General features: G+C 43.3%; 1 long non-coding RNA gene across 1 annotated transcript in view; it reads right to left on the reverse strand.

Moving 5' to 3' along the window:
- Positions 1–651: 651 nt before the first annotated feature.
- The window catches only part of LOC116526095, a 46287-nt gene continuing 34312 nt past the window's right edge, over positions 652–12626 (reverse strand). Inside the window, exons 3-6 of the long non-coding RNA XR_004257964.1 lie at positions 6027–6516; positions 2830–3001; positions 2554–2614; positions 652–1431 (exon numbers count right to left, since the gene is read on the reverse strand). This is a non-coding gene — a long non-coding RNA (uncharacterized LOC116526095). The remainder of the gene's footprint in view (positions 1432–2553; positions 2615–2829; positions 3002–6026; positions 6517–12626) is intronic.

Consider the following 12626-nt stretch of genomic DNA (forward strand, 5'->3'; position numbering starts at 1 on the left):
AGGGACTTCCTGGAGGGCCTGGGCTTCCAAGCCATGCTCTGATCACAGGTGAAAACCAGCACAAGCCCATCCAATGCCTAGAGAAGGCACATACACCCCACTTCTCCATGAAGGAGTGCCAGAGGACTTGTAAAAAAAAGTCTACTTAGACTTTTTAAATCTAAGGTTCCACCGAGCCCACATCTCTGTGATTTGTCCAATGAAAATCCCTAGTGGATTGTTCTTAAAGACCACCAGAACTGGACCCACAGTGCTCCCACCTGCCTCCCAGGCTGCTTCTCCATGAAGGAGTGCCAGAGGACTTGTAGCCATTTTAATAAAGCACCGCAAGCCCCTTTGGTGGATGAAGCAGTTATGGGCCAGGAAACAGGGAGGGCTGACCTGCTACCTTCTCTGTCTTAGGGAGGGGGAAAGGAGAACACATGGATGTTAACAATTTTTGCCCCGTTTGATTGGGAACTAAATATATATTTTATTCCTTCTAAACATAGGCAGGAATCCTCATCGTTCTGGGTCTCCGTTTCCCCCTCTGTAAAATGAAGGAGTTGGAATGGATGATCTTTTAAAGTCTACTTAGACTTTTTAAATCTAAGGTTCCAACGAGCCCACATCCCTGTGATTTGTCCAATGAAAATCCCTAGTGGATTGTTCTTAAAGACCACCAGAACTGGACCCACAGTGCTCCCACCTGCCTCCAGGCTGCTTCTCAGCAGAGCAGAAGCATCACCATCTTGGACAAGCTCCTCATTCTAAGGTTTACCTTAATCAAAAACCGCCCAAATCCAAAGGGCATCAGCCTAATGGCTAAGGTCTGCATGACCTTAAACCACAAATAACATCTCCAACCAGAAACATTTCAAACTCCTCCCCGACCAGAGACATGCTAGCCCTGAGATAACCCCACTCCAGCTGGGAAAACGCCATCTCTAAGATAACACCCCTCCAGCTGGAAAGATGTCATCCCCAAGATAACCTCCCCTCCTCCTGGAGACGTTCCAATCCCACCATAAAACTTCTCCCTCACACAGAAATATTCCAAGCTTGCAATAAGCCCCCTCACCCTAAAACTAACATGTACTCTTAGTCTGTAATAGCAAGCACTCCTGACTGAAATCAGCCAGAAGCCCCTCTCAGGTTTATTTTCTCTAAAATAAATCTGTCTTTAACTGTCAAGCCACATTTCATGTTTCTTTCCTTTCTTTAACTCTTAAACTTCTCAGGCTGAAGGTCCTTTTGAGAGCACCTGTCACAGTGCCCTCTGCTACAAGACTTTCCTTATACCAACTCCCACGTCGCCCTCTCTCAATTCCATCAGAACTGGGTCTCCCTGAGGCTCTGCTTCCAAATGCCAGTTCAGCTCAGCTCAGCTCCTCACAAAGGCTCTCTGTTCAGGTCTTTCAGGTCCACCATGACCATCCCTCCTGGATGCATCTAAACAAAAAGATATTATAGGAAGCTTGGAAACATGCTGAGTAAAAGAAGATAGTCACACGAAAGGGCACTTATTGTATGATGCCATTTATACAAAATGTCCAGAAATCTATAGAGACAAAAAAGTCAATTAGTGGTTGCCTAGGGTTAGGCTGGGGTGGAGATGGCAGTGTTCAGGGAAAATGGGGAGTTGTTGCTCTAGAATATTGGATTTCTCCGGAAGATTGTGAAAATGTTCTAAAATTGGTTTTGGTGATAATTGAACAACTCTGTGACTATACTAAAACTCAATGGATTATACACTTTTTAAAAAAGCTTTTTTGGTGGTAAAACCTACTCTCCCAACCTCCTCACCCCCATAGCAAGTGAGTGACAGGTGTCAGAGCTATAGGTGCTAGACTCTGCTCCCACCTCTGCCCACCCTCCCTGTGCTCCTCCCAGTACTAACCACCAAGTGCCACCCCAGGAAAAATGGAAGGCAATTTAGCAATGTTCTTAAAAAGCACCTGAGATAATATAGTTTCTATTACTACATAGGTGAGGGAAAATGCATAGTCATAGCCTATTTTATTATTTGATTCCATCATTGTGTTTTATCTGTTTGTGTCATACTGTCAAACACAAGATTCTAAAATGCCAATCTGTCATACTTATTCTGAGAAGGAAATTCCAGGAAATTCCAGGAAGTTGTTCAAGCATGTTTTCCCCCTGAAACAGCACTGCCTATAAGCACTTTATGACAAGCACAAAGACCCTCCCTGCATCCTAAGTGCTGTCACTGAGAATCCCATGTTGTCCTCTGAGAATAGGTCTGGGGAGGGCCAGGCATTATGGCTTATACAGCTTTGTACTCTTTTTCCTCTCTCTCAGCGATCCTCTTACCCTGCCATTAGCATCTCATTTTGAGAAGGAGATAGACAGCTATGGGCTGGATGATGCTGAAGCATCTCCCTCCTCCTAGAGCCTGCATCCCTATCCCTCCTGTCCCGCCTCCTCTCCTCCCTTGAGGCCTTTCCAGCCCACCTCATCTTACCTCATGGATTTCAGGGTGCTGATGTCTGGGATCCAATTCCAGGACCCCAGCTCTCATTTGAAGAGGGAGGGAGGACACAGGTTACTTACACTGCGGCCCCACAGTGTCCCTTGCCACTGTCTCAGGGCTTCTCTTGCTCCCTGGGCGCTCCTGTTAGCACAAGATAACATAGTCAAACCTCTTTTGGGCAGGATTCCAACACAATCTGCATAATTCCTCCAGTTCCCAATATGGATTCATGCTGCTTGGTTAAACATATCTGTTTAAAGTAAAAGCCTCATTAATATCCAGGGTTGTAAGCCCATTTTGTTTGGATAACTGCTTGCCTTATTGTTTTATTTGATTTATTCCTCTGCCAAATTCACATCATAAGGTCTCCTCTCCACTTAATTTAGCATCCAAACAAAACATGCCTGTCTCACCAGGCCCAAGCAGTCTTCAGGAATGCAAAGTCGGGAGATCTCACTCTCACTCTTTCCAGCGGTCAAATTTCCCCCTTTCTTTCCCTGGGAAGAGGGTCTCCATGATATTTCAACTCTGGAAAGATGAGGACAACAAAAAGCAAAATACAAAACAATACATGAAGGCTTGTTTTCTGCATGAGACTTGAGAGAAATTGGCTTAAATCCATCAAATTCAAGTTTAATTCTGTTCTGGACCAACCCCACTGCCAGGAACCTTCACCGACAGGTTTGTGGGATCATAGGGATGATCTTCCCAGGAAGAATTGGGAGGATGATGATGGTGGTGATAATGGACATATACTAGTCCTATTCAAATTGATGGAATTATCCCTCCAGGGTCACAACTAACACATGGTCACCTTGGGCAGATTGCAGTGATCCCTTCCACCTCCTCCTAGATGGCTAACAGTCTTTTTTTTTTTTTTTTCTGTAATGTGAGATGGAGTCTCGCTCTGTTGCCCAGGCTTGAGTACAGTGGCGTGATCTTCGCTCACTGCAACCTCCACCTCCCGGATTCAAGTAATTCTGCCTTAGCCTCCCAGTAGCTGGGACTACTGGTGCCACCATCACCCACAGCTAATTTTTTTTTTTTTTTGTATTTTTAGTAGAGACGGGGTTTCACCATGTTGGCCAGGCTGGTCTCAAACTCCTGGCCTTATGTGATCTGCCTGCCTCTCAAAGTACTGGGATTACAGGCATTAGCCCCTGCACCCAGCCTAGCAGTCTTGAACTTCTGTAAAGAAACACTCTACACTGGGCACTATCCTGGCTGACATTCTCCGCATAGTCCTGGACTTCACAGTTTTCCAGACAGTAGCACAGGTGGAAAAAAAATGTCACTCTGGAGCTGACCCCTGCTAGTCCGTAGAGCAGGACTCTGATAATTACGGGGCAGGGGGGAGTGGACTGTGCAGTCTCTATTACACATAATGCTCTTCCCCCACCTTCTTGCTAGAAGAAGATTCTGATCCTCCTTTCCCAGGGAGAGCTCCCTCCCCCCCACCTCCTGAGAGAATAACCATGTGGAGGGTAGTTCCAGGGAGAGCTCCTGTCTCCGAGTGTGTTGAGAGCCCATGGAGGGCTTTGAAGGGGATGTGAGTGCCTGTGCTGAGGGGCATGTCTCTACCTTTCTCACTTGTGCTCTCTAGGATGCTGGGGGAAATGTGTAGGAAGCTGATGTCCACACCTCGATTTTTCTGATACAAATATTGAGGCAGGTGCCAAAAGTCAACATTCTAAAGGAAGGGGTGGAGCACAGAAACAGAAACCTCTTATTCCTACCAATCAATGCTGCACACATCTAGAGATTACCAGGATCCCCTTGTCCATCTCTTTCAACAGCGTTAAGTTGTGGTATGGAAGCTGAGGACGGAACAGTCAACTCACGGGGCTCCAAAGAATTGCAGGGCCAGCAGCAGGTGTTAGCCGGGAGGTGAAGAGGAGCTGCTGGGGCACCGTGATTTATCCGTCCTGGGGAAGATGTATGGATGAGTTCATGCTGCAAAACAACTTGAGTTGATTGGAGATTAGTACAAGATAAATTCATGCTAACTTACCTGCATTCAAAATACATCCTGAGTGGGAAGGAAGGGTTGTCATGGCAGAGTACACTCAGGGGCCTCCACCCCATGCCGAGGGGCTGTTATTTCCTTTTCTGAGGACAATTATTTCCTCACACAATGTTTTTGGCTGTTCCATCGAAATAAGTGCATACATGGAATCTGTCAAGCATGTGGACTTCATCCATCATGTGTGATGTGGCAGGGGAGAAAAATGAAGAGATTCATTGGTCTGGATAATTTCCAAAGGCCCCCTTCTGATCTGCAATTGAGGAGGTTGTGGCTGCCTGCCTTGGGGAGTGCTGGAGAGAGGAGCAGGGGTTTTCCACTCAGTCTCACTTACACAGACAGGTTTAAAGCCAAAACAAAGGGAAGCCCTCCTTCATCTCTCACACACACATTGCTTCTGAAAGGCACCCACAAGCTGCCTAAAATGGCTTTCTGGCAGTGAGGAGGAAAGAAAACTAAAATGGGGGTTGAAATGGTCAGGGATACCAAGACACAGGCCTGGGCTGTACCAGAGACAGTGCAGTCCATTGTCTATGGAGCGAGTCGGCTAAGCTGCGTCTTATTGGCACTTCACGTAAGATTAACGTCAGTTGTCCACACTACTAGTGGGTGCTGACACCCTGCCCCAAACCATTAAAGAAACCAATGACTAAATTCTTGGGCTTACAGGGCAGCAGACAGGAAACAACTTGCTGAAAAGTTGAAACGGAAACTGTGCCCCAAAGAGTAAGAAACCAGGAGCTTACAGAAATTCTCGTGTTTGCAGGATAGTAGATAAGAAAAAAACTAACTTGCTGAAACACTGAAACTCCCTCTGCTTGTGAGATTAAGAAAGGCCAGCTGAACTCAGTTGGAACCAAGGTGGCCAACTGGAGCTTTTGCAAAACGAGGTTGCTGACGTCAGAGCCCGAATTTCCACCGCATGTTCTATTCTAACTCGCTCTGAATTTGCACGTGGGACCCATGAGGCAACAGGGAGACGTTACTGCGCATGCCCAAGACTTTTCAGCCCTCCCCTTTCCTTCCACCAATCCCTGTCTAATCCCAGAATCTGCCCCCTGAACCTTTTCTAATAAAATACTGCCTTGAAGTCAGCCTGGGGAACCAGATTTGAGCTTGACTCTTGCCTCCTTGTGAGTTGACTTTTGACATAAAGCTTTTGTTTTCTTAAAACCCTGGTGTCATAGTACTGGCTTCCAGCACATTGGGCAGCGAGTTCCTTTTGCTGGAAAACAGTGCTGATGGATGATGGGGAAGCCAGACCCCCCAAGCTATACCTTGGTGCTCTGCTAACTTGACCAAGGTCTGACTCCAAAGTCAGCGGGCAATTCGGGATTCTTCTCTTAGTGCCACTTGTAGGATGTCACATTAAACTTTAGCCTAATGCTGAAGGAATGTGGGAATTTGCCCAATAGTAATGATGAGCCCAGTGGGCTGTGAGAAATCCTATGTTCCTCCTGCCGGATTACCCTCTGCCCACACCTTCCCACCCTGTGCCTTGCACATCCAGTGGCTGCCAGTGTATCCCACCTAATCCATCACCTTCCTTCAATCCTGAACAGGCTTCTGGACTGGCCTCCATCACTAAACCAACAGGAATCCTCCGCTATGAACCAGCAAGGTCCCGCATTGTTGTTGCTATGGTGACAGTTGCCCATGAGTACATTAAGAGAAAAATAGCCACGTTTTAGCAGGTGCACAGTCCTAGCACAACACACTGGTACTGGCTCATAAAGTTTTCTAGTTTTCCCTAAGACTTTTAAAATTAGGAACCAATGTGTAACAGTTCAGAACACAATTTCCCTAGCAACCAGAGAAATGCCAGTCCCTCCTGTAAGGGAGGTTAAAAATAACATTGCATGTGCCCCTGTAACCAACTGGAATCTCCAAATTCCCTTCTGTAACAGCCCTCTGGTCACAGCAGATGTCCAACTCCCCAAATCTCATCTATCATCAAGGTAGCCTTTCCAAGGCACGAATGTAATTCACCTTCACAGAATTACTCAGGTATCCTCTCTGCCTGCAGAAAAAAAAAAAAAAATTGTCAGCTTGGTCTGTATAAGCAAGGGCTGGCCTCCTTTCCTACCCCTTTCCCACACAGCACCCATGTTCTAGGCATAAGCATTTCCTCAAAACTCTTTAACCAGACTATATGCCTGCCTTCCTTCTTTCATTCTTTCTCTTCCTTCCTTTTTCCTTCTTTCCTTCCTTATTCTTTCCTTTCTTCCTCCTTCCCTCTCTCCTTTTTCCCTTCTTTCCTTTCCTCCTCCTTTCCTCCCTCCCTCTCTCCCTTTTCCCTTCCCTCCTCCCTTTCTTCCTTTCAACATGATTAGCATACAAAAACATAAAAAGATCTTAAGGGATCAGTTCAATGCGTTCTGACAATTGTGTATGCAAGGAAAAACCACAGAACATTTCCACCACTCTAGAAAGTTCTCTCATTCACCTTTTCAGTCCATTTACCACCCTTTGACCCAAAGGCAACGTTTTCTGACATCAATTGCCATAGTTTAGTTTTGTCTGATTTTAAACTTCGTAAATGGAATCAAACAGAATGTATTCATTTGTGTATTCATTTGTTTATTCTAGTGTGTGACTATGCCACAATTTAAAAATCTATTCTACTGTTGATGAACATTTGGTCTGTTTCCAATTTGGGATTATCATCAATAAGGCTCTTATGAATATGTTTGTGCTAGTCTTTTTTGTTTTTATATCTCTTGGGCAAATACCTAGGAGTGGAATTGCTAGGGCACAAGGAAGTTGTCTGGTTAAATTTACTAGAAACCACTACACAGTTCCCCAAAGTGGTTATGCCTTTCGACTTTTCTATCATCGTCTATGAGAATTCCTGTTGTTCCACATCCTGACTAAAATTTAGTATTGTCTTTTTTTTTTTTTAATTTTAGCCTCTAGTGTGTGAATAGTAGAATCTCATGGTGGCTTTAATTTGCATTTTCTTGATAACTAATAATGTGAGCATATTTTCTTGTGTTTGTTGTCCATTACACATGTTCTTTTGTGAAGTACCTGCTCAAGTCTTTTGTTCATTTAAAAATTGAATTATCTTTTTATTATTTTATTAATAACATATTCCCAATATAAACTTTTTTTCAGATATGTGCTCTGCAAATAGTTTTCCCTGTTTGTGGTTTCTATATTAATTTTCTTAATGGCATATTTGAATAGGCAGAAAGTTTTAATTGTAGTGAAGTCCAATTTACCAGTTATTTTTCTTTTATGGTTAGTCCTTTCTGTGTCTTGTCTCAAGCATCTATGATTAACTCAAATTTGCAAAGAATCTTTCATAGAAAGATTTCATGGAAGGCATTTTATGATCATCTGTAGACACTAAGAACCCAAATACATATGACATCCCCTTCTCAAAAGTCAATTGCAATGAATGTAGGTAGCAAATAGAAAATATCAATAATTAGAGGAGGCATCACCTGAGTGCTTAATTGTCTCTCAGATCCTCCTTTTTCTTCTCCTGGCTATCAACTGAGGGCTCCTATGAACCCTCAAGGTGCAATGAACCTTGTGCTCCTATGAACCTTGTCCTCCTATGAACCACAGAGGCGCAAGGCAAGGTATGAACCTTGCCTTGCACCTCTGTGCCTTAGAACCCCAAGGGCATCAGTTCTAGTCAGTGAGTGAACACATCAGTCATCCAGTCAATCAGTTGACAGACTTTCTAACCTCTCACCGCCCGCAGCACACAATGCTGCCTATGTGGACACAGAGTTTCTAGAGGAGGGAAGAAGATATGGTCCCTCAAAGCACAAGGATTGAGAGGTCCCTATTTCTGCATAGCCTCCTTGAATGCAGAGAGAAATCCATTCTTGCACATTCAGGAAGAGTGCCAGCTGGGCAGTCTTGCAGCTCACTCTCCCAACCCTGAAAGACCAAGGTGAGGAAACAAACTCTCCCTAAGCCAAACAGCCAGGGAGCAAGCTCTCTTCTAGCCAAATAGTCAATGTAGTCTGACCTGGACACCCTCTTTCTACTGATTCATAGATGCAAGCAGTTCTTGTCTCTCTGATATCCAAATCTCATGATTCTACATTTCTCTCCTTTTTATTTCATGGGTATCCATTTAAAAATGTTTAAGGCTCACAGCAGCTGTATTAGTCCCTTTTCACACTACTATAAAGATTTACCCAAGACTGAGTAATTTATGAGAAAAGGTTTAATTGGCTCACAGTTCCAAAGGCTTAACAAGAAGCATGACTGGGAGGCCTCAGGAAACTTACAATCATGATGGAAGGCGAAGGAGAAACAAGCACATCTCACCGTGGAGGAGCAGGAGAGAGAGAGAGGACAGGAGGGAAGTGCCACACCATTTAAACAACCAGATCTCATGAGAACTCTATCATGAGACAGCACTAGGGAATGGTGCTAAACCACTAGAAACCACCCCATGATCCAATCACCTCCTGCCAGGCCCCACCTCCAACACATGGGGATTATAATTCGACATGAGATTTGGGTAGGGACACAGAGCCAAACTGTGTCAGCAGCATTACTCACAATATCCAAAAGCTAGAATCAACCCGGATGTCTATCTACAGAAGAATAAATGAACTGAGATTTCTCCATATTATAAAATATTATTCACTTTAAAAAGAAAGGAAATTTTGGCACATGTTATGATATGGATTTATTGAGGATATTATGCTAAACGAAATAAGCCAGACACAAAGGGACAAATATTATATGGTCCTAGTTATCTGAGACAAGTGGAATTCAAATTCATAGCGTAGACAAGTAGCCTCAAATTCATAGAAGTGGAAAGTAAAATAGTGGTTGCTGGGGCTATGGGAAGAGGGCATTGGGAGTTATTGTTTCATTAGTAGAGTTTCATTTCAAGATAATTAAAAAGGTCTGAAGATAGATGGTGGTGATGATTGCACAACAATGTCAATGTACTTAATACCACCTAACTGTACAATTAAAATATTCAGTGTGGTCAGTTTTATGTTATGTATACTTAATCATAATTTTTTAAGTTATAATATTACAAGGGAAAGAGCAGATGAGATCAATAGGCATTAATGTGTTTGCTTATTGAAAACAAAGCTGATTGCACTGCAGGAGGTCATCTAATTGGCTGATCCACACCAGCCTCTGCAAGGATGTGAAATGATTAGCCAGGCAGACAAGGTGGAGGGAACCTCTGCTCTGACCATTGGCCCCACTGCCACCCACTAGGACAATCTGGTCTTGGAAGTGTAGATGGAGCCTAGAGCATTCACAACTTGTTTATTAAATCCATATAAAACTGGATGGGTGGATGGATGATAGAACTTTCTGGAAAGACCAAGGATTATTGAGGAAGTATGGTAGTTTTCCAGTAAGAAAGGTGGTAGAGGACCTCAGATATTGACAGCTCATCCCTAAACAGTCCACTGGACACAAACATTATGGTACTTGCTAGAGGAAACCCAGGGAATGATCTGACTCAGTGCTCTCATTAGACAGATGAGGCAACTTTGATCAGAGAGGTTAAGTGATTTTCCTAAGGCTACACAGATCAGATGACCCATGACCTAGTTTCTACTCTTCAGCAAACTAACCCACATTCTGAGGGGGACTCGTCCACTCTGAACTCTTTGTCATAGAGGACAGATGCCACAAATCATTACAGAACACCTGCAGTTGCCACAGTTTACCTTTCCCTTCCAGGATCTTTCAAAGTTCCAGTTTGTTCTGGCCATGCAAGTTTTTTTTCTGCCCTTGCCTCAGTAAACCTCAGCCCTGGAAAATCAATTCCATTGTGTGTCATCTGTGGCCCTCTCCTGAGTGGTTGGTCTCTGCTGGAAAATATCTCAGGACCATGCGTACCAGATCCATTGCAAATTGCATCCTCGGGGAGGCCCGCAGGGCTGCTCCGTGCTCTCTCTATTTGTTCTCAGCCATTCTTTCTCAGTTCCCTCTCAATGACAGCTCTGAATGTCCCCCTCACCTTAAGCTCCCTGGTGAGTTCTCACCTTACTATTTGTCACTGACTTCATCCAGAAAGTTGAGACCAGTGATTCTAAATTTCTTCTATGCTGCCCATATCCTGACTGACAAGCTTATGTCTGTCCCTGTCCACCCTCTCTCCTCCCCCCAGGTCAGAGCACTAGGGTCCTTCCTCCTGCCCCAGACCAGTGGGCTGCTCCTGAGTTCCAGATCCTTTTTTCCAACAACCACTAGGTTCTCCACCCATTAATAATCCCCTCTCTCCATCTTCAGCCACCTCTTAACTAAGTCCTTCCTCTCAAATTAAAGCCTTCTTCAAAGATGTACCCACTTGATCCTTCAAATTCTCACCTCTCAGTCACATCACTGATTCCTTGGCTGCCTCCATCACTTGACAAGAACTGCACTGGCCAGAGCCACACACGGTCCAATCCAGTGGGTGTGCTTAGGTGTGTTTAGTCTTTGCACTGCCTTTTCTCTGCAGCATTTGACTCTGCTGACCGCTGGCGTCTTATGGAAATCCTCTCCTTCTCTCCCCCTACTTCTCCAACTATTCCTTGTTGGTTTCTTTCACGGCTTTCCCTTCCTCCACCTGCCTCTCAAACATTGGTCTGTAGAGAGAAATGGCTTGGCTCAGTTTTCCTTTGCCCTGAGCAATTGCACCCTCCCTTTTCATCTCCACCCCTCATCTCCTACACTGGAATCTAGCCTCTGACCTCTGCATAATACAATCCAAACTCTGTCATTAAGCATATAAAGAGTTTGATAAACCTTCGATTTTGGTTATATTAAATCAATTGTTTAGCATACCATTTAATAATATTGTAAAAGGCCACATTGTTTTAAAGGGTAAAATCATAACTCTCATACCAATATAAATGAGCACGTATCAAAGAGTTTATTTTGCTCACTATTTAATCTGAGAAACAGTAACACGTTACAACCAATTAAAGGAAAACCTCAAGAGCAGACACATGCAGAGGCAATCAGCAATGTTAATATAAATTTGTCCAATAGATGCAAACCTGGCTTCTTTTGTGGTGAGGAAAAGAAATTAATTGTACTTCCGTTGGACAGAATTAATTTTCACGTCTGTGGTCAAGAGTCATTTGTATTGACAACTAGGCCAGCTGGTGTATGCCTGTAGTCCCAGCTATTCATGAGGTTAAGGAGGAAAGACTGCTTGAGCCCAGGAGTGCAAGTCCAGCCTGGGCAACATAGCAAGATCCCATCTCAGAAAAAAAAGGAATCCAGCTAGCTACCTAGTGTGAACTAGCTCAAGATGATCAAAGTTAAAGAAGGGTATACTAGATAGGGCACTAATTTTTCCTATGTTTCAAAGTCATTCACAATTTTTCCTGGTTGTCTATTTCTCTTCTCTCCTTAATCTGTAATCATAGTAATCTCAAAAAACTGTATTTTTGATCACACAAAAAGGCTGATCTCCTTAGATTTGGCCTTAGATGGGGCAGCAAAATTGTTACTTAACCATAGATGCTTTCTTGAGTTTGCTTTTGCATATTTAGAGCTTTATATTACTGAATAACTACTGAGGCCACAAATTAATGTCTGCCTTAAAGTTTTCTTAAGTGATTTCAGACTTTTTTATATTTTCTGTTACTTGCCATCCTGAGGCTAGGAAACTAAGTTTTAGAAACTGTTTCCCCCAGGTTTCCTCTGCAGTAATGTCAAGTTTGTTCAGGGTGTTGGTCCATTTCACATCTGTAATCCAGGTACCAGCCAGTTTTCCTGGGAGAGCTTTCTAGGTATTGATTGGCACCCTAAACAAACTTAACTTGTGCTATCTAAAGTGACTTGTCACGCTGGATTCAATAAGAATCCTTCTCTAACATGACAACTCTAGATGAGACCCTAATCGCACCATCAATTTTCCCAACTGTATCTTGCTTAAGAAAACGAGAAAAGAGAAGGAAATAGAGGAAACAGTTTCTTATTGAAACTACAATGTTATGGGGAGTAAGGAAACTCAATAAAAGTTTCTGATCTCTAGGGAAAAAGGTATCAGAATAATCAGATATCAATGAAATAAGTTAACATTATTTATGATTAAAATAAATTAATAAATTAAATATAAACATAATTTTATAAATTAATAAACAACTAGTGAATTAGAAAGCAGTGAGTTTTAAAAATTGAGTTAAAATG

The sequence above is a fragment of the Sapajus apella genome, unplaced genomic scaffold, assembly GCF_009761245.1.
Source record: "Sapajus apella isolate SASKATOON/1434 unplaced genomic scaffold, GSC_monkey_1.0 scaffold49, whole genome shotgun sequence".
Lineage (NCBI taxonomy): Eukaryota > Metazoa > Chordata > Mammalia > Primates > Cebidae > Sapajus > Sapajus apella.